The sequence below is a fragment of the Physeter macrocephalus genome, chromosome 9 (assembly GCF_002837175.3).
Source record: "Physeter macrocephalus isolate SW-GA chromosome 9, ASM283717v5, whole genome shotgun sequence".
Lineage (NCBI taxonomy): Eukaryota > Metazoa > Chordata > Mammalia > Artiodactyla > Physeteridae > Physeter > Physeter macrocephalus.
Window position 1 is genome coordinate 50,734,188 of NC_041222.1, and position 18,452 is coordinate 50,752,639.

At 39.4% G+C, this 18,452-nt stretch overlaps 1 long non-coding RNA gene across 4 annotated transcripts in view; it reads left to right on the forward strand.

The window, feature by feature from the left end:
* LOC114486929 (uncharacterized) overlaps nucleotides 1-11,652 on the forward strand; it is a 201,899-nt gene extending 190,247 nt beyond the window's left edge. For 2 of the 4 annotated variants that reach the window (XR_008618242.1, XR_008618241.1), the window contains exons 5-7: nucleotides 1,993-2,295; nucleotides 7,161-7,292; nucleotides 11,519-11,652. This is a non-coding gene — a long non-coding RNA (uncharacterized lncRNA). The remainder of the gene's footprint in view (nucleotides 1-1,992; nucleotides 2,296-7,160; nucleotides 7,293-11,518) is intronic. The other 2 variants (XR_008618244.1, XR_008618243.1) reach the window with 2 other exon arrangements.
* Nucleotides 11,653-18,452: the final 6,800 nt, after the last annotated feature.

Sequence of the window (18,452 nt, forward strand, 5' to 3'; positions counted from 1 at the left end):
TCTTGGTTGTAGGTTTTTCTCCTTCATCACTTTAAATGTGTCCTGCCACTCCCTTCTGGCTTGCAGAGTTTCTGCTGAAAGATCCGATGTTAACCTTATGGGGATTCCCTTGTGTGTTATTTGTTGTTTTTCCCTTGCTGCTTTTAATATGTTTTCTTTGTATTTAATTTTTGATAGTTTGATTAATATGTGTCTTGGCATGTTTCTCCTTGGATTTATCCTATATGGGACCCTCTGTGCTTCCTGGACTTTATTGACTATTTCCTTTCCCATATTAGGGACGTTTTCAACTATAATCTCTTCAAATATTTTCTCAGTCCCTTTCTTTTTCTCTTCTTCTTCTGGGACCCCTATAATTTGAATGTTGGTGCGTTTAATGTTGTCCCAGAGGTCTCTGAGACTGTCCTCAGTTCTTTTCATTCTTTTTTCTTTATTCTGCTCTGCAGTAGTTATTTCCACTATTTTATCTTCCAGGTCACTTATCCGTCCTTCTGCCTCAGTTATTCTGCTACTGAGCCCATCTAGAGTATTTTTCATTTCATTTATTGTGTTGCTCATCGTTGCTTGCTTCCTCTTTATTTCTTCTAGGTCCTTGTTAACTGTTTCTTGCAATTTGTCTATTCTATTTCCAAGATTTTGAATCATCTTTACTATCATTATTCTGAATTCTTTTTCAGGTAGACCTGTGTGTTTTTCTGTCTTTTCATTTTGCTTACTGTGTTTGGGATCTCCCTTTTGCAGGCTGTATGTTCATAGTTCCTGTTGTTTTTGTTGTCTGTCCCCATTGGCTAAGGTTGGTTCAGTGGGTTGAGTAGGTTTCCTGGATGGCGGGACTAGTGCCTGTGTTCTGGTGGATGAGGCTGGATCTTGTCTTTCTGGTGGGCAGGTCCACGTCTGGTGGTGTGTTTTGGGATGTCGGTAGCCTTATTACGATTTTAGGCAGCCTCTCGGCTGATGGATGGGGCTGTAGTCCTGTCTTGCTATTTGTTGGGCATAGGGTGTCCAGCACTGTAGGTTGCTGGTCGTTGAGTGAAGCTGGGTCTTGGTGTTGAGATGAGATCTCTGCGAGATTTTCGCCGTTTGATATTACGTGGGCCTGGGAGGTCTCTTGTGGACCAGTGTCCTGAAGTTGGTTCTCCCACCTAAGAGACACAGCCCTGACACCTGGCTGGAGCACCAAGAGCCTTTAATCCACACGGCTCAGAATAAAAGGGAGAAAAAATAGAAAGGAAAGAAAGAAAGCAAGGAAGGAAGGAAAAAAGGAAGAAATGAAGGAAGGAAGGAAGGAAGCAAGAAAGGAAGCAAGGGAGGAAGGGAGGAAGAAGGAAGGAAGGAAGAGAGGAAGTGAGGAAGGAAGGGAGGGAGGAAGGAAGGAAGGAGGGAAGGAAGAAAGGAAGAAAGAAAGGAAGAAAGAAAGAAGATAAAATAAAGTAGGATAAAATAAAGTACAGATGCAGGGCACTTCAAGCTGATTGTGGAGCTTTAATCTGCTGCTTCTGAGGCTGCTGGGAGAGACCTCCCCCTCTCCTCTTTGTTCGCACAGCTCCTGGGGTTCAGCTTTGGACTTGGCCCTGCCTCTGCGCGTAGGTCGTCCGAGGGCGTCTGCTCTTCGCTCAGACAGCACGGGGTTAAAGGAGCCGCTTATTCGGGGGCTCTGGCTCACTCAGGCCGGGGGGAGGGAGGGGCACGGATGCGGGGCGAGCCTGCGGCGGCAGAGGCCAGCGTGACGCTGCACCAGCCCGAGGCATGCCGCGCGTTCTCCCGGGGAAGCTGTGCCTGGATCCCGGGACCCTGGCAGTGGCGGGCTGCACAGGCTCCCGGGAGGGGAGGTGTGGAGAGTGACCTGTGCTCGCACACAGGGTTCTTAGTGGCGGCAGCAGCGGCCCTAGCGTCCCACGCCTGTCTCTGGTGTCCGCGCCGACAGCCGTGGCTCGCGCCCGTTTCTGGAGCTCCTTTACGCGGCGCACTTAATCCCCTCTCCTCTTGCACCAGGAAACAAAAGAGGCAAGAAAGAGTCTCTTGTCTCTTCGGCACCTCCGCGCCCGTCTCTGGAGCTCCTTTAAGCGGCGCGCTTAAACCCCTCTCCTCGCGCCCCAGGAAGCAAAGAGGGAAGAAAACGTCTCCTGCCTCTTCAGCAGCTCCAGACTTCTCCCGGACTCCCTCCCGGCTAGCCGTGGTGCACTAGCCCCTTCAGGCTGTGTTCACGCCGCCAACCCCAGCTTCCGACCGAAGTCCGAGCCTCAGCTCCCAGCCCCTGCCCTTCCGGGCGGGTGAGCAGACAAGCCTCTCGGGCTGGTGAGTGCTGGTCGGCCCCGATCCTCTGCGCGAATCTCTCCGCTTTGCCCTCCGCACCCCTGTGGCTGCGCTCTCCTCCGCAGCTCCGAAGCTCCCCCCCGCAGCTCCGAAGCTCCCCGCGTCCGCCACCCGGAATCTCCGCCTGCGAAGGGACTTCTAGTGTGGGGGAACCTTTCCTCCTTCACAGCTCCCTCCCACTGGTGCAGGTCCCGTCCCTATTCTTTTGTCTCTGTTTATTCTTTTTTCTTTTGCCCTACCCAGGTACGTGGGGGTGTTTCTTGCCTTTCGGGAGGTCTGAGGTCTTCTGCCAGCTTTCAGTGGGTGTTCCACGTGTAGATGTATAGGAGCAGTTCCACGTGTAGATGTATTTCTGATGTATCTGTGGGGAGGAAGGTGATCTCCACGTCCTACTCTTCTGCCATCTTCTCTCCGGATCTCAGGTCTGTCCTTAAACCCATTTTAATGGGTCAGAATTCTAAGGAGAGAGGCACTATTTGGAAAAAAATTTCTTAAATTTCTTTAACAAGAGATGGATCCAGTTTTCACTTAACTCTGAAAAAAAAAGGCATTATCTGTTTCCCTTGATTAAATATTTCTTTAATTCAAGTCTTAAAAACAGCATTTATATTGCTGGGCTTGCAAACATTTTCTAGATTGTCTTAGTACCGTTTATATATATTATTCCACTGTTTGTGCAGCCACAGAAGTAATATGATTTTCCTTTGGGCTTTCTCCCTACTTTAGCTTCAGCCAGAAATGAAGTGCTAATCCCACATTTTGGGCAGACATCTTGCCTGCTCCTAAAATCCTCAGCCACCATCCTGTATTATCAGAGAGGTTTTAAAATGTGTCTCTACAGGCACAGGCTACAGAGTGGAAAATGGACTGTGAAAAATCCAGGAATATCAAGAACTGTTTTCCTCTCCATATTTGAAAGTACATCTCTTTTAAGCAGAGATGAGGAAGCACCCTTTTCTCAACTCTCTACCAGCATTATACCACATTATGCCTAAATCTTGGTGGAACATTTGTCTGCCACTACCTGAAAGTAATATCTTCAACAACAACAACAACAACAAAACACCACAATGTGTGTGTTTTCAGCAAAATATAGCTGCTCTACTTCATGTTGCTTTGGGTCAAAGGCATCTTCCCTGTACCACCCTCCTCCCCTTCCTCACTGAGTTCACATATTTGGATTTTCAAATGTAAGGGAGAATTTCTACATAATCAAAAGTGAAGCTCAAGTCTTAGAAATAACCTAAGACCACCCAAATGATAACAAACAGAGGCTATTAATTCAGAACTCTCTGAAGCAGTCAGCTGCCACCATTTGTGTTTGACAATGACTCAATGGCAGGCAAGGGAGTGGGAAAGCTTCTAGTGAAAAAGGAGGTTTCAGGTATGCTCTGATTGGAGTTTGTTGGTATGCAAAACTGGAGGCAGCTAACGAGAAGTGGGTATCTTATGTGGTTGATTGGGGAGCATATTTGACTTTCTTTGGTTGATCCTGAGATGTAGGGATGGGGTCGGAGAGGGAAAGCAAACTTGGCAGTCCTTGACCAAGTCCTTATTATTCTGGGCCAGTTGCTGCAGACGTTGTGGGTTGACTTCCTGGGCTTCTTATTTGGGTCAGAGCTTATGTCATACATGATTTGGCCATTGTCTATCTGTGTATTCACTCTCTCAGTCTAGATAAAGGACTCACCTGACAGTGAAGGTGTAGAGCTGTGCTGTCCAGTACAGTAGCCTCTAGTTTTGTATGGCTATTGTGCATTTGAAATGTAGCTAATTTGAAATGAGATGTGCTGTAAATGTACAATGCACACTGAATTTCAGAGCCTCCTTATGAAAAAGAAAGAGAGAAAAATAACAGTGATATTTTAATATTGAGCATGTGTTAAATGATAATATTGGGGATATATTAGGTTGAATGAAATATATTACTAAGATTAATTTCACCTCTTTCCTTTTTTTTATAGTGCTCAGGAGAAAAATTTTTAATTTCATATGTGGGTCACATTTGTGGCTTCCATTGTAGTCCTCTTGGACAGCACTGGAATAGAGGGTTGACACATTAAAGTCTCAGGAGTGAGGGTGATGTTTTCCCTGAGAAATCCTTTACAAATGCTCACATAGTATACATTTTCCATAACCAGGACAAAGTAGTTTGTAGTGAGAAGACCCTTTTTGGACTCAGGAGCTAAGGAGAAAAGACTCACCTGTTCAAAATCTTACTATTTAAAAATTTCATAGGATTGGCTCTACATATCTTTGGGGAGAGGCTGCATTTTAGTTTAGGAAATCCTTTTAAGGTACCTTTAGATTATATAAATATCAAATAATAGAAGAAGGGGATTGAATGGAGGAATCCCTAACTGGTATTAAAAATTGAAAGAGTTGCTTTCCTGAATTGATGAAATTATTGTGGGGTTAAGATTTTTCTCTTTTCTAGAGAGATAAGCTTGCAACCAAACATGAGAAGAGGAGCCTGGGACTCAGGAAAGAGTTAGCTGAGCACAGTATATTTCTGAGGATGAGGGTGGCCTAGAAGTAGAATGTGGCTGTCATCTGAAAGCTAAGGGGGAAGCTGGCTCTAGGAGACCCCTTATGGTGGAATTTGAGGAGAAGTAATGTCTAACAACCAATTTTAAGATCTTCTCCCTTTCTGTCTTGGATCTTCTTTTTTTTTTTTTTTTTTATTCTCAAGTCTGTGACAAAGTCAGACGTTGGAGTTGGTTAGGCTCTTCCTCAGGGAAATAGAAGGAAGGACTGCATCCATATTTTGGATGGGTGAAGAACATGTATCAAATCCTCCACTTTCATCCTCCTCCTTTGTAATGTTGTTTGTTTAGAAACAAGCATTTAAAAGAAGACATCCCATTTTAATACTGTAAGACTATTACCCACTATTGTCTTCTGTGAATCTTTCTTCTATTGGCTCAAGAATGAAAAACTGTAGCAAGTCTCCAAGGGTTCATACTGTTGAAAGGGTTCCTGTAGATTAAAAATAGCGTGGCAGTTTATCTTGGGTTGCTGGGTATTGGTTTACTTTTCTCACAAAAACAGGCTTTAATTACAGAGCAAAGAATAAACTGGACTTGCTTGCTCCTCGGAAAGACTGACATTTTAGTCTTACCCACAAAATTCTTGTTGATGTTGATGTAAGAGAAAGAGAAGAGTCAGAATACAAAGGAACTTCATGTTACCAGCAGTTGGGAAAGCATCTTTTGTCTTCCCAACTTAGCGGTTTTGATGGAGGTCAGTGCGAGCGAATAAATATCAAACACAACATTGTCATTTTCACAATCTCTTTTGTGCCTATACTTTAGAAGACACCCACAGTGAGACAACTGAAGTGTTTTTTTGTTTGTTTGTTTTGAGCTGCTGGAAGAAAAAGAAACGAAAACTGCCCAAATCCCAAATTCATGCTTAGGAAAAGATATTATTTACAATAATTATACTGCATTTTCCACACATGTTGAAAGACAGATGATGATTTAATATTCAAAAGGGAGAGGGAAAAACCTCATTAGGAATAATTGGTAACACATAAACCCCTCTGTGAATGCAGTTTGGGTTTAATTAAAATGCATATGCAGTGATATATTTCAAAAGAAGAGAAAGTACTGGATATTCAGGACGAAAGGTGTCAGGGATTCTTTTCCCACCCCAGTGAGGGGCTTCATAACATACCTGAGAAATATTCCTTGCATGTAGGTAAACATCTGCTATTAACTAGATAAAGAAGGTAGACAGCAAAAGATACCATGTAAATAGAAAGAGATCCATCTGAAAATTCTTAGGTATACAGGTAAAGAGATAACATTAGGAGCGACCATCAGAGGGGCAGTGCAAATGGACAGATTTTGGTGAAGAAATACACATAGCTAGAAATATTTTCTGATTTATATTACGAATGTCAGCCTTTCAGGTTATTGGCTAGTGCTCTTACTTTTTTTCTGTATTGTCACAGCTAATCCCAGTAAGATGGAGTGAAAAGAGAGAGAGACAGAGACAGGGAGAGAATATCTTTCATTGATTCCAAAGAATACAGAAGCATGAAATTTTATTTAAATATTACTTTCCAAAATGAGAAGAAAATTAAATCAAACAGGATATTTAAGAAAATAAAAAGGCAATGTGAAAAATCTCTGAAGTCCACACGATTTCTTAGCATTCCTCAAGAGAGTGTGATATTGGTAGGGAGATAAGAGGACTCCAAAACAAGAATTCACTCACAGTCAGCTTAAGCTGCTTCTTGGCACCCTTAAATCCTCATCATTCTCAAGTGTGCAGAAGGAATGCTTTAAATAACTCGTGAAAATGGCAAAGTAGAATTTCAGATTTCAAAACATTTCAGTGAGAAGCAACCCAAAGGAACAACTCAAAATCATCATTCTCTAGCAGTATTTCCCCTGAGACCTGTGGCAGTATGGTAGGATACAACCCAAGGCAAATGGGACACATGTACTCCTGCTTTTTAAAGACTGCACCAATTATTACTTCCTTTTTAAATTGTGAAACTAAGTCAAGTGTCCTATTATAGACTGGTAAAACAAAACTCTGAAGATAAATAAACTTATTTTTATAAATAGTAGGACAGTAACAATGTTTACAAGATATCCAATGGTAAGACCCATTTTAATGACAAATTTGTATAGGAAACTTGGTAGTGCTAGAATTATGTTAACTAATCATTAATCTATAAGACATTATAGTTATTCAGTATGCACTTCAGAGACATTATTTATAGGCAGGTTAAAAAATGAAACAAATTGTTGAGATAACATGTTCACTGCTTTAGGGTAATTTGAGAAAATGGCTGTAATCCAAAGTAGTATTGATTATCTAACTTTTCCTAGGTCAGCTGATCTCAGAAAGTGTGACTCCCAGATTCTGTCTGTCATTACAACAGAATTAAGTGGATGAACCTGAGCCTCCATTTCAAGTGGGAAATCCATGAGGGAAAGTCAGAACTAACTCATTCTGCGAAAGTAAGTTGAATTTTCACTGTCTGGAATAGAGCCATGGGTCTGAATTCACAGATGCTGTGGTACTGTTATGATTACTCAACTCCCTAGGTTATAGTGGCTCAAATTCCGCCACTGACATTTTAACCTGTGTCCCAACTGTTTTATTTGTCATTTTGCCACCTGTGCACTCAGACCAAAATAGGCGGGATGGCTAGAAGCCATAATATTGATGGCTGAGGTCAAAAAAGTCATGAAATTCTACTGGGCTGCCAGTGGAAAGAGTTCCTATCTCTGAATTCATCTCAAGGCAATCACTATCTTCTCAATGAAGAGTTTTAACTATACCCTTAAAATATACACTTTCCTACAATAGACTTATTTTTTGCTGCCAGTCACTGTTTTAACAAATGCGGTCTCTTTTAATCTGTAAGCAGCATTAATCACCTGAGAAGACACATTTGCTGTAATTCCTTGAACTTTGTATATTTAAGCTTGTGACCTAATCAATGGATTATAGATGCTTAGATAAGATACCTGATCAGATTAGAGCAAAACAGTTTCTCTCTGATTCAACACTATATAATTCGTATCATCATTTTTTAAATAATATATGGTGAATGGAGAAAAATATAAAGGGAAATAAGATTGGGAAGGCCTTATTTTGACTTGTATCTTGAATCTTCTGTATGATGTTTTGGAATATATAAACCTCTAATAAGAAAAAGGATCTTGGAGTCTGATCAAAATATGAAAACATTTATGGTTTCTTATATAAGACTAACTAGCAAAGTTGGCTCAGTTGCAACACATACAGTAGGAATAAGGTAAGTGAAATTCATCCTCTACACTATCTTAAGGGTGTATAACAAAATCCAGCAACAGAGAACATCTTGGTAGCGATAAACATTATAACTGCTCCCTGTTAAATTTACTTTTTTTCCCCAGAAAAAATAGAAAGGTATTTTGTAAAAGAGGAAATTTTATGATGAAGGTCTTCTATTACTTTGGGCGGTCTTGAGCAAAGCACTTTACCTCACTGGACCTCAACTTCCATATCTATAAAGCAAAAGAAATTGTCCAGTTTGTCTCTGAGTTTCCTTTTAGCATGGAGAGCCCTTGATTCCAAGCTGTTGATTCCAAATTTCCAATATAGTATCATACTGCAGAGAAAACAATAAGCACATGTAAGATATTAAAATAATACTAATGCTTTATCTCCTTGTGACTTAACCATTGTCTCTGACAGTGGATACATGGCATTCTGCATGTGTATCATAGATACTTCTAATTGCTACTTCCTGTGACAGAAAATGGAATCTCTTAAGGCTGTCTTTAAATTCAATTATTTATCCTTGGTAAATAAAACAGAGGTTGGTATAGGTGGTTATTCTTTGTCAGAAGTAGGTATCAAATCTATCTTTTGGTAAAAAGTCAATGGTCTAGGAACTGGTTCTGCATCCATAGGCTAAACTAAGAAATGGTTTTGTTTCAGTGACACTTAGTATCCTGAATTAAAACTTAAATTACTTTGTATTTGGAATACTTATCAACATACTAACTGCATATAAAATCATGCTGAGAATGTGCAAAGATTTCAGCCAAGACTAATTTCTATTTCGTTGCATGATTTTTTTCCTTTTTGTTGAAATTCTGTGAAGATTCTTAATTGGCTCTACCTCCTATAGCACAGTTAGCATGTGTTCATGGGGTTAGAAGGGATACCATCCCTAGCCCTCCCCTTCAAAGCTAGTAAATATCAGAGCCAAAATGAAGTTAGCTAAGGTTTGAGTGGTAAAGGGACTGACTGAGATAATCAGTTTGTGTTTGTTGAAAGAAGCAAGTCTAGCATAATTCTCTGAATGGTATACTGGCTAGAAAATAAGTAGCTAGCTTTCTAGAAATTGTAAGCAGGGCTGCATTTGCAAAGGCTGTAATGGGAAAGGGAATGAATAGATTTTTTAATGACACTTTTAATGACCAGTTTTGCACAGTTCCATAACCCCCGTACCATGAACTTAAGCCAAGGAAGACTGATATTTCTACCTTAAGCAAGCTCTATCACTTTGCTGTATAGCAGAAATTAACACAACATTGTAAATCAACTATACTTCAATTTTTAAAAATTGATTAAAAATAAAAAGCTCTACATATTGGCAAAACTCTTCTTGGAACCATGAAATCTTTTTGCCCCTTTTGAAAAAGGAAAGAAAAAAGCAACCTACTAGCTGTACTCTAGGAGAATAAATCATGATCTGATTATATAGTTTAGATGGCAAATTAATTTGTGAATTTTCCAACATTTTTAAAAGCACATGTGTTGAAGTGCTGAACTCCTGTCCCTGGTGAAGCTTTTAGCGCCTTTTTGAGACACACAGATGCAGAGAGAAAATATGTATAATAATGAGAATCATTTTCATGATATTTAGTGATATTTGTTCTCAGAATTCTATTAATTTAAGAGAATGACTTGCAACTGTTACTACATTAAGAAACTTGGCAAGCACTAGGGTATAATTATTTCTGCTATAGTACTGACACACACAAAAGAAAGAAAACCATTCATGGAATGTGTGTATGCATTTATGGCTATTCTTATTTATGTTATTGTGCTTTACAGTTCCCAGAAATTTGCCTCCTTTCTTCCTCCATGATGGAGAAGGAAGTATACCCACATGGCATTGCATTTCTGACAATTAGTATTCTCCTGAAGAACTAGCCTAAATAGGAGATGCTAATTCCTAGGAAAGCTGATAATGAATTCTTAGCACCTACCTTATGGATATCCCAAAGATGTAGCTTTTCCTTGGCAGTATTCACCAGTGTTTGCTTGGTGGCTAAGCAGGACAATTCTTCACTGTGTGAGACTGTCCTAAGCTGCTTCCCATCTCTCACTCCAGACCTACTAAATGCTAAGAGTCACTGTGGCTCCATACCTAAACACTTCTTATAAATCTCCATTTGAAGATCACTGCAAATAGATGAAACTTTAAGAATGACCCTCAGGTTATCCTGGGGTGGTCTGGGGAAGGGCTGCTATACTAAGCTTTCTCTTTTTCAATGGAAGCATAGTTAATTTACAATACTGTGTAAGTTTCAGCATATTGTGTACAGCATAGTGATTCAGTATTTTTGCAGATTATGTTCCATTATAGGTTATCACAAGATAATAGATATAATTCCCTGTGCTATACAGTATATCCTTGTTGTTTATCTATTTTATATATAGTAGTTTGTATCTTTTAATCCCATATCCCTAATTTGTCCCTCCCACCTTCCCTCTCCCCTTTGGTAACCACAAATTTGTTTTCTGTATCTGTGAGTTTGTTTCTGTTTTGCATGTATTATATTCATTTGTATTATTTTTCAGATTCCACATATAAGTGATATCATATAGTATTTGTCTTTCTTTGTCTAACTTATTTCACTAAGCATAATATTCTCTAGGTACATCCATACCACTGCAAATGGCAATATTTCATTCTTTTTTATGGCTGAGTAATATTCCATTATCTCTAATAATTACGTAGAAGGTGGAAAACTCAGAATGCCTCCTCTCCCTAGGGCCTTATGCAATATGCCTTATATTTTTAAAAGTAATTGCTCTTTGCCTGGTGGGTTATGACTAAGTTAAAGAAAAGCAAAACAATAGCACTATCTTTACTGACCCTGCTGGCTGAATCATCTTACCTTGCTACCTCCAAAGGACTTCCCTAGGAAGAGTAAGATTGAAGAGTTATTCCCAGAATATCTATTCATCAGGACACAGATATATGTTGTCCTGAGGACAAAGAAAGGCTAATGTGATGACTCTACTTCCCAAGGTGTTTTTAGAAATTGAGTCAGCAAGCCAGAAGTTAACTAAGGGACACATGGAGACAGGGATCAGTTTAAGCTCAGCTCAGCTCAGCAAACTGAATTGACAACTAGCAAAAATTTAGGTTTTCCAAAAAAGTCTGGGATTTAGTTAATAATAATGTACCAGTGTCAGTTTCTTATAGTGCTAGTGGTGTGTATAAATCAGTACATTGTTATTTCTGTGAGATACTGTTTCAGTTTGGTGTTCTACATGTTATATTTTTGGCAAATATATTATAGTTATATAAGGCGTTAACAATGGGGCAGGTTGGATGAGGCGTAGACCAGGACTCTGTGCTATATTTGGAACCTTTGTATAAATCTAAATTTGATCTAAAATAAAAGAAATTATTTTAAAAAATACTCTCTAAACTTATTCCTTTTACTCACAGTGCCTCATCCCTTCCTCTTCTCACTCGTCCCCCAGTCTCCATCCTGCTCCCCAGTTTCCCCTTCTCTCTAGAATTCCAGCTTTACGTGTTTTCCATCTTGGATTGCTGCAGAGGTCTCAAAACCCAACGTCGATTCCCTTCTGAGGGTCTGTTTCTCCTGCATACTGCGGTTCTACCCCTCTTCTCTTTCTTGTTTGCTTGCCTTTTTGTATTCTCTTGTTTATTGTTTATAAATTGTATAAATAAATTGTATAGGTTTTTATAGTTTCCAAAGCAGCTTCCCATGTACTCTGTCATTTGATCCTCATAACATCCCAGTGAGTTAGTCATAATTATTAACAAATGGAAATGAAAATAATGTAGGTCCAGAGAGGCTAAATGATGTAAGTGATTGGCCCAAAATCATCCATCATCAGCAGCAGAGTTGGGACTTAAATTCAGAAATCTTGACTCCTTCAATTATATCACATTACCTAGAAGATAACTAATGATTTTATTTCTGCTTCTACATTTTCCCACTACTTTTTGAAGTTTGGGAGAATTTTGCAAGGAAAAAAATGACTCAGATAATCTAACATTTTTTTTAAAGGCAGACTGCCCATGCAGCACCTCAGTTGGATGTGTCTGGAGCCTTGAAAGTTTGACCACCCTACATTTCTTATACAAATGGACCTTGAGGGCTTGTTTGGAGGTTCCAGCAGCAGAGCTCAGCTATTCACATACGCTTGACTGAAAAATGGTCCTCCTCTATCGGGGAAGGTCATTCTCCTCAACTGAGTGCACACCTTCAGGTGGAACACACATGGAGTGGTGAGGGAGAAAGAGGACATTCATCTAGTCAGCCAGATCAGCCAGATCAGCACTGGTGCTCCGTGGGGTGACACGTGTTGCAGCCAGGTTACTCTCATATTCAGTAGTCTCTTGATATGATGTACAACACAATGACAGGTAGACAAAAATCTTAAATTACTAAAGTTAAAATAAACTTAATCCACTTGAATGCCAAAGTGAGGTCAGATTCTCTCACTGAATGCAATACTCATAAAAGAATAGAATTGGGAAGGCTGTTATCATCATCTAGTTGACCACACACCTCGCAGATAAGGAAACTTGTGGCAGAGAAAATGATATGAATTCACTGAACTATTTTAAACTTTTCTTGGGCACACAGAAAGACTGACTTGCCAGCCCACCTTGAACATACTTGGTACTGAATTCTGTCCAATGGGATGTAGGCCGAAATGATGTACATCACTTCCAGGCCTGACATGGAATGTCTTGCACAATCTTTTACTCTCTCTTTCATCCCAGTCTGTGCAGCTGGAAGGGAAGGGCTCCTCCATTTCAGAAAACATTGGAAGTGAATGAGAAACCAGCTCTTATTGCATTAAGCCTTTGGGATCATGGGGGTTAGCATAGCCTAGCTTATCTTAATAAATAAACTGAAGTCCCTAGCTACTGAGTAACTTGCTTAGGCTTACTCAGACAGTAAACTATTTGCTACTGCTGGTGATATTCTCTATAAATATTTGTCTGTGTCACCATAAACCTAGCCCTAGAAAGATTCCTTTTTTTTCCCTTGATCTAACTGGGGATGAAATCACTCCATTCAAATTTTCAGGAATCCATTGTTACATATATATGTATGTTAATGCATAGGAAAAAGCTTATAAATAGTGGTGGGGAAAGAAATGAGATAGAACTGAGGGAAAAGGATGAGGGAGGCAAAGGAAATAGAGATGCTTTAACATTACCAACGGTATTATTTAAATATTTTTATAATAAAATGTATTCGTGTACTACAGTACTTTTAAAATTTACAAACAGAGGAATTAAACAACTCCCAGGTCAGCAGACTACTTATGCAACTGCTCTGCTCAGTCTTTCAATATCTGTTGAAATCCTACCAACCCTTTAAGGCTTATTCAAATGCTTTCCCCTCTTTGGATGCTTTTCCTAATCCTTTCCAGAGGGAATGATATTTCCTTCCTCTGAACACCTAAAGAACTCAGTGGTTGCTTATTCACACGGTGCCTTTGTCTTTGTCTTGTATTTTAGTTTCATGGGCACAAATTCTATTTTCTTTATTAGCTGAAACTTTTCTCAAAAGTAGGGACTAGCCTGTTCTTCATGTAACTTGTCAGAAAAATTACACCAAGATAAAAATCAGGGGATTCTGGGAATGACATAGTGAGTAGCTTGGCAAATCCTCTCTCCAAAAAGCAGTGATAAACTGGAAAAGATTGCAAAAGACAACTCTTTCAGGACTCTAGGAATATACCATATTTAGAAGCATTATTCAAGAAAAGCTACTGAAGCTCAGATAAGAATAGTGGGAATCTGTGATGTTATAACCTGGAGGCACTATCTCTAGCTCTACAGCCATGATAGTTTTATCAGGATTGACAAATCCATGTTTCCAGCAGCTTGACTGCTAGAGAAGGCTGACATCAATTGGACCTAAGTGTGGCAAACACCAAGCCCCAGAAACAGCCCAAGTGCCCATTAGATAAATAGACGAATATGAGGAAGTATATCCACGTACATAATGGAATACTTTCACTGTTAAAACGGAATGATCTATTGACACATGTAGCAACATGGCTGGACCTCAAAATAATTATGTTAAGTTAAAAAAAGACAGGCAAAAGAAAAAAAATTCTGTGATTTCATTTACATAAAATTCTGGGAAATGCAAACTGATCTATCGTGACAGAAAGCAGTTCAGTAGAGATGGGAGTGGAGAAGGGGAATGGAGTGATTCCAAGGGACATGAGGCAACTTATGTTCACTATTTTGTGATGGTTTCACAGGTGTATATATTTGCCAAAACAAGAAATTGTGCGCTTGAAATATGTACAATTTGTTGTATGTCAAGTATACCTTTATAACAGGTGTTTTAAAAATTGCCTTATCCCCCATATTATTGAGTTGCATTGATCCTTCCCCACATTTATGTCATGTATAGCCTGTAACCCCATTCACCTTTGAAATAAAGTTTTAAGCCCCTAAGGGTATGTAAAATCTAGAAGAAACACAGATTTAGAGGAAATAGAATCACTGCACTTAAGAAATAGTGTTTCCATGATTTATACCTGTAAAAATGGAGTGTTAGAACTAGAGCTGAAACATCTAGTCTAGCCTTTCATAATATACTTGAAGAAACTGCACACATGCAGAGAGAAAGGGACCTGGCTGAGGTCAATTGTCAGCCAAGTGAGGACTTAAAGACATGCTTCTTTGCTGTAAGATAATGGAAAACACAGGAATTTAATGTTGACTTTATCATTAGGAGAACCACATGACACGAATGACTATAAAAATATCAATTCCTCAACTCTGATTGGCTTCCAAAAAATGCAAGCCAAGCCAAACCTGTATTTTGAGATGTTATCTTTCACTTAAACATTCTTTCCTTTTTTCATTCTGATTGTTTTCATATAGTTTAAATTTTTGCAGAAGGTTCTTTGAATCTCTGACAGGCAAAACCAGCTGTGTTTGCTAGTGAGGGTGGAGACAGAAACAATATTTACTAGCAAAACCTAAATCAGACTTGAGGGGGAAAAAAACGTCAATTGGCAGCAATGGAAAGAAGAGTATTGGTAATCTAGAACAGTTTTTTAACCTAACACTGACTTTACACTGAGCTGAGGAGGTCTGAATTCAACACTACAAGAGGGGAGGGGCCATTGCATGTATATTTTTAAAGGAGGGCTAAAAAGAGGCACACGGAGGAAGGCCTCCCCTTGCTCTGAAACTGAGGCATCAATAATGGTGTTGTCTTTTCTTCCATGGCACAGTGGGAAGGGCATAAGCACTGAAGTCAGACAAAACTGAACTCAGCTCCTAAGTCCTCCACTTGTGGATAATTTTCTCTCTATTTCATGGTTTCCTTGTCTGTAAAATGGAGGTAATGTAGTGTCTACTTTATAGTGGAATTGCTATATAGTTTAGAAATAATATACGTAAGTTCCATTTTACAGTGCCAGACTAAACATAAGTGATATGTGGGCACTCACTAAGTAATAACTGTTACTATTTATTATTTTTAAATTTAGCACATAACCAAGAGAAAAAGATACTGCTGGGAGGAGGAATATACCAACTGCATTTGGCAATTCTTTTTAATCACATGGGAGCTGCTGATATTTGCCCCTCAGCTTCCAGCTGTTTCCTTCTGTTATACCTGATGCAATATAAGAAAATTTCTCTGCAGGTTTCTTCAGAGGCAGCCAGCACTTAGGTTGAGAATCTTTTCTTTAGTTGGGTGAGAAATGGTTTTCTTCCTTTCATGCCTAGAAGGACACACTGCTCTCTCAAACAACAGGGAAGAATTTAACTGACTTTCAGACCTTGATTAACTCATTTAATTAATTTTTCCTTCATAAATTAATGATAAGTTTTACACAGGTATAGTTATTCCCTCAATTGTGTTTCCCTAGCCCTTTATAAATAGTTTTGTCATGGCAATTATTACAATGTGTTATGGATATTAGCTTATGCTGCTACTAGTATATGAATCCACAGCTGAATTTTCAGTTTCTCAAGGACTGGGAATATTTTTTTCCTTTGTATGTTCACAGCATATAATTGTGACTGCACATAGTTGAAATTCTATAAATGTTTGTGGAGTGGAATATCAGAAATCTCATACTAGATCAAATCAGTTTATTTCTCCTTAACAGTATTAGAAGTATCTAAAATTTCCCAATTTTTATGTCTAAAATACTATGACAGACATAGAGCTCCAATGGCTTCCCTTAATTAAATAAAGCGGATTTTGGAAAATGATTTACTGAGTTTGATTTTAAGCTTGAAAGAGTATATTTGTTTCTTTGAGGAAGTATAAGCAAAGATGTGTTAGGATGACAGAAATGATAGAATACTACACAGTTAAATAGTATGTCAGATGTGTGTATGTGGAGGGGGTACAAATCCCCAAAAGTTAGTTTGAGGAAACTGAAGAACTGCCAATAATAATGAATCTGTCACTTGCAAATCACATATTATTGCCAAATAGAGCCAGGCTCTATTCATATGCAACTTTGTCAAGCATGTATTTGATTACATAGCAACCCATCTGAGGATCTCACAAAAATGAGTTGTGTGTATTTTAATGAAATGTGTCTTCTTAAGGGTTCCTTTCAACTGGAACTTCATAAAACAAAAGAAGTTTAGCTAAAGAAGGCCTGAATCTACCCACTGGGGTCCTGTAATAAATTAATAGTTAACTTTGTGTAACTAGTTTAGTGAGGAGTCTGAATTTGTTAGGTACACAGGAATAAAATGATTTTATTCTGCTAATAAGAGCTACTAACTGTATTCAGTCAAAGCCTCCTTTCCAGCTGGTGGAAGATTCCCTTAACAACCTCTCATCCAATTCTTTTTCTTTTTGTGTTTCTTTCAATTAGTAGAGGACCCTCATTTTATATCTTTAAGACTCTGTTGTGTTCATTTTAATACATCATTAAAAGACATATGCAATTGGGACTCTTCTCTTTCTCTTCCTCATCTCCATCTCCTCATCAGCACAAGCTAAATGCAAGCCTCAGTGTCTTGTTGCATGGGTGAGATTCTGGGCTCCCCTTCACCTTTCTCTCCCCTGCATGGTCTGCTTGGGGTAGGAGTGCAGAATGAGGGACTTAGAAGGCAGTGCTTCCTTCAGTATGACTCCCAGTGTCAGATACTATTGGAAAACTACTCCTCCAATATAAAGGTTGAAGAAGCTAAAATCTTTCCTACATCTCTTGCAGCTGCAATGTCAAAGTGATCCAATTTTGGCTAATGAGATAAAAGTGTGCTGTGGAGCTTCTAAGAACACTTTTATTTTCTTGATAAAAGTAACAGACTTTGATTCTTTCTCACCCCCAGACTTTTTCCTTCCTTAAATGTAGACTGGATGCCTGGGGTTGAGACAGCCATCTTGCAGCCATGGGGGAAAGGCTGAGAGAATTTCAGAATTGTTACAGTACAGAATCAAGGCCAGCAGCAACTTCCCATCTGATGATATCTTATTATATGAGAAAAATAAATCTCTATTTGTTAAGGCCACTGAAAAGTAGGCTTTGCATTACTTGCAGCCAAACACATTACTAACAAGTACACTGCCCTGGGTTATGTTGCATTTACTTCCTTGATTGGCCATAACTCTGACCTAGCTGTCCCACACGGGTTTTGGATAGAAAGAGTGGCATTGCCAATTAGACCTGCACTTTCCTTTCTGAGTATTTTAGCAATGCCCCTGGGTATTGGTGGCCCCTTGAGATGTTTGTCCATATCTGCCAGCCAATTTCCAGCTGGCAGCATCATGCCTCGTTCCTCTATTGTCTATGCTATTCTCTATGATGTTTCCCACATCTTATGCACTTTCAGCAACCTCCCTACCCTAGAGCCTGCAGGCACTGGAGAATCCCATTTTCTATACCTCTGGAGCACATAGAATGGAGAATATCAATCCTGGCCCACTCTACACCATCTCTCCCATGTTCTGATGGAAAACAGGTGATAAACAAGATCCAAAAGCTAAGTAGACGTTCAGGCTGCTGGATAAACCTGAGTGTTCCTGCACTTACATGAGTGATTTTCCTGGGGCCTTCCTCACACTTTTCCATCCCCCACAGGGAAGTTAGGGAAAGGAATATCCTTTCTTCATGAACATTACACTGCCCTCTCCTTACATGCCCAGGACCTCCACATCTCTCACTCAGCCCTCTTCTTCCATCTACCAGAGTAGGAAGGAAGGCAAGATGAGATGGGCAGCAGTGGCATTTTTGGTGAACTGGCATCTATCAACAAACCCTGTCAGGAGGGGGCTGGCCACATAAAAAGGATGGTTTCTAAAGTTATAATGTGCCCAACTTAGTAGTTTCTGTTTCAGCTGTGTGCCTTAGTCTCCAATTCTGAAACTCAGTACCTTATACCATCATAACTATTC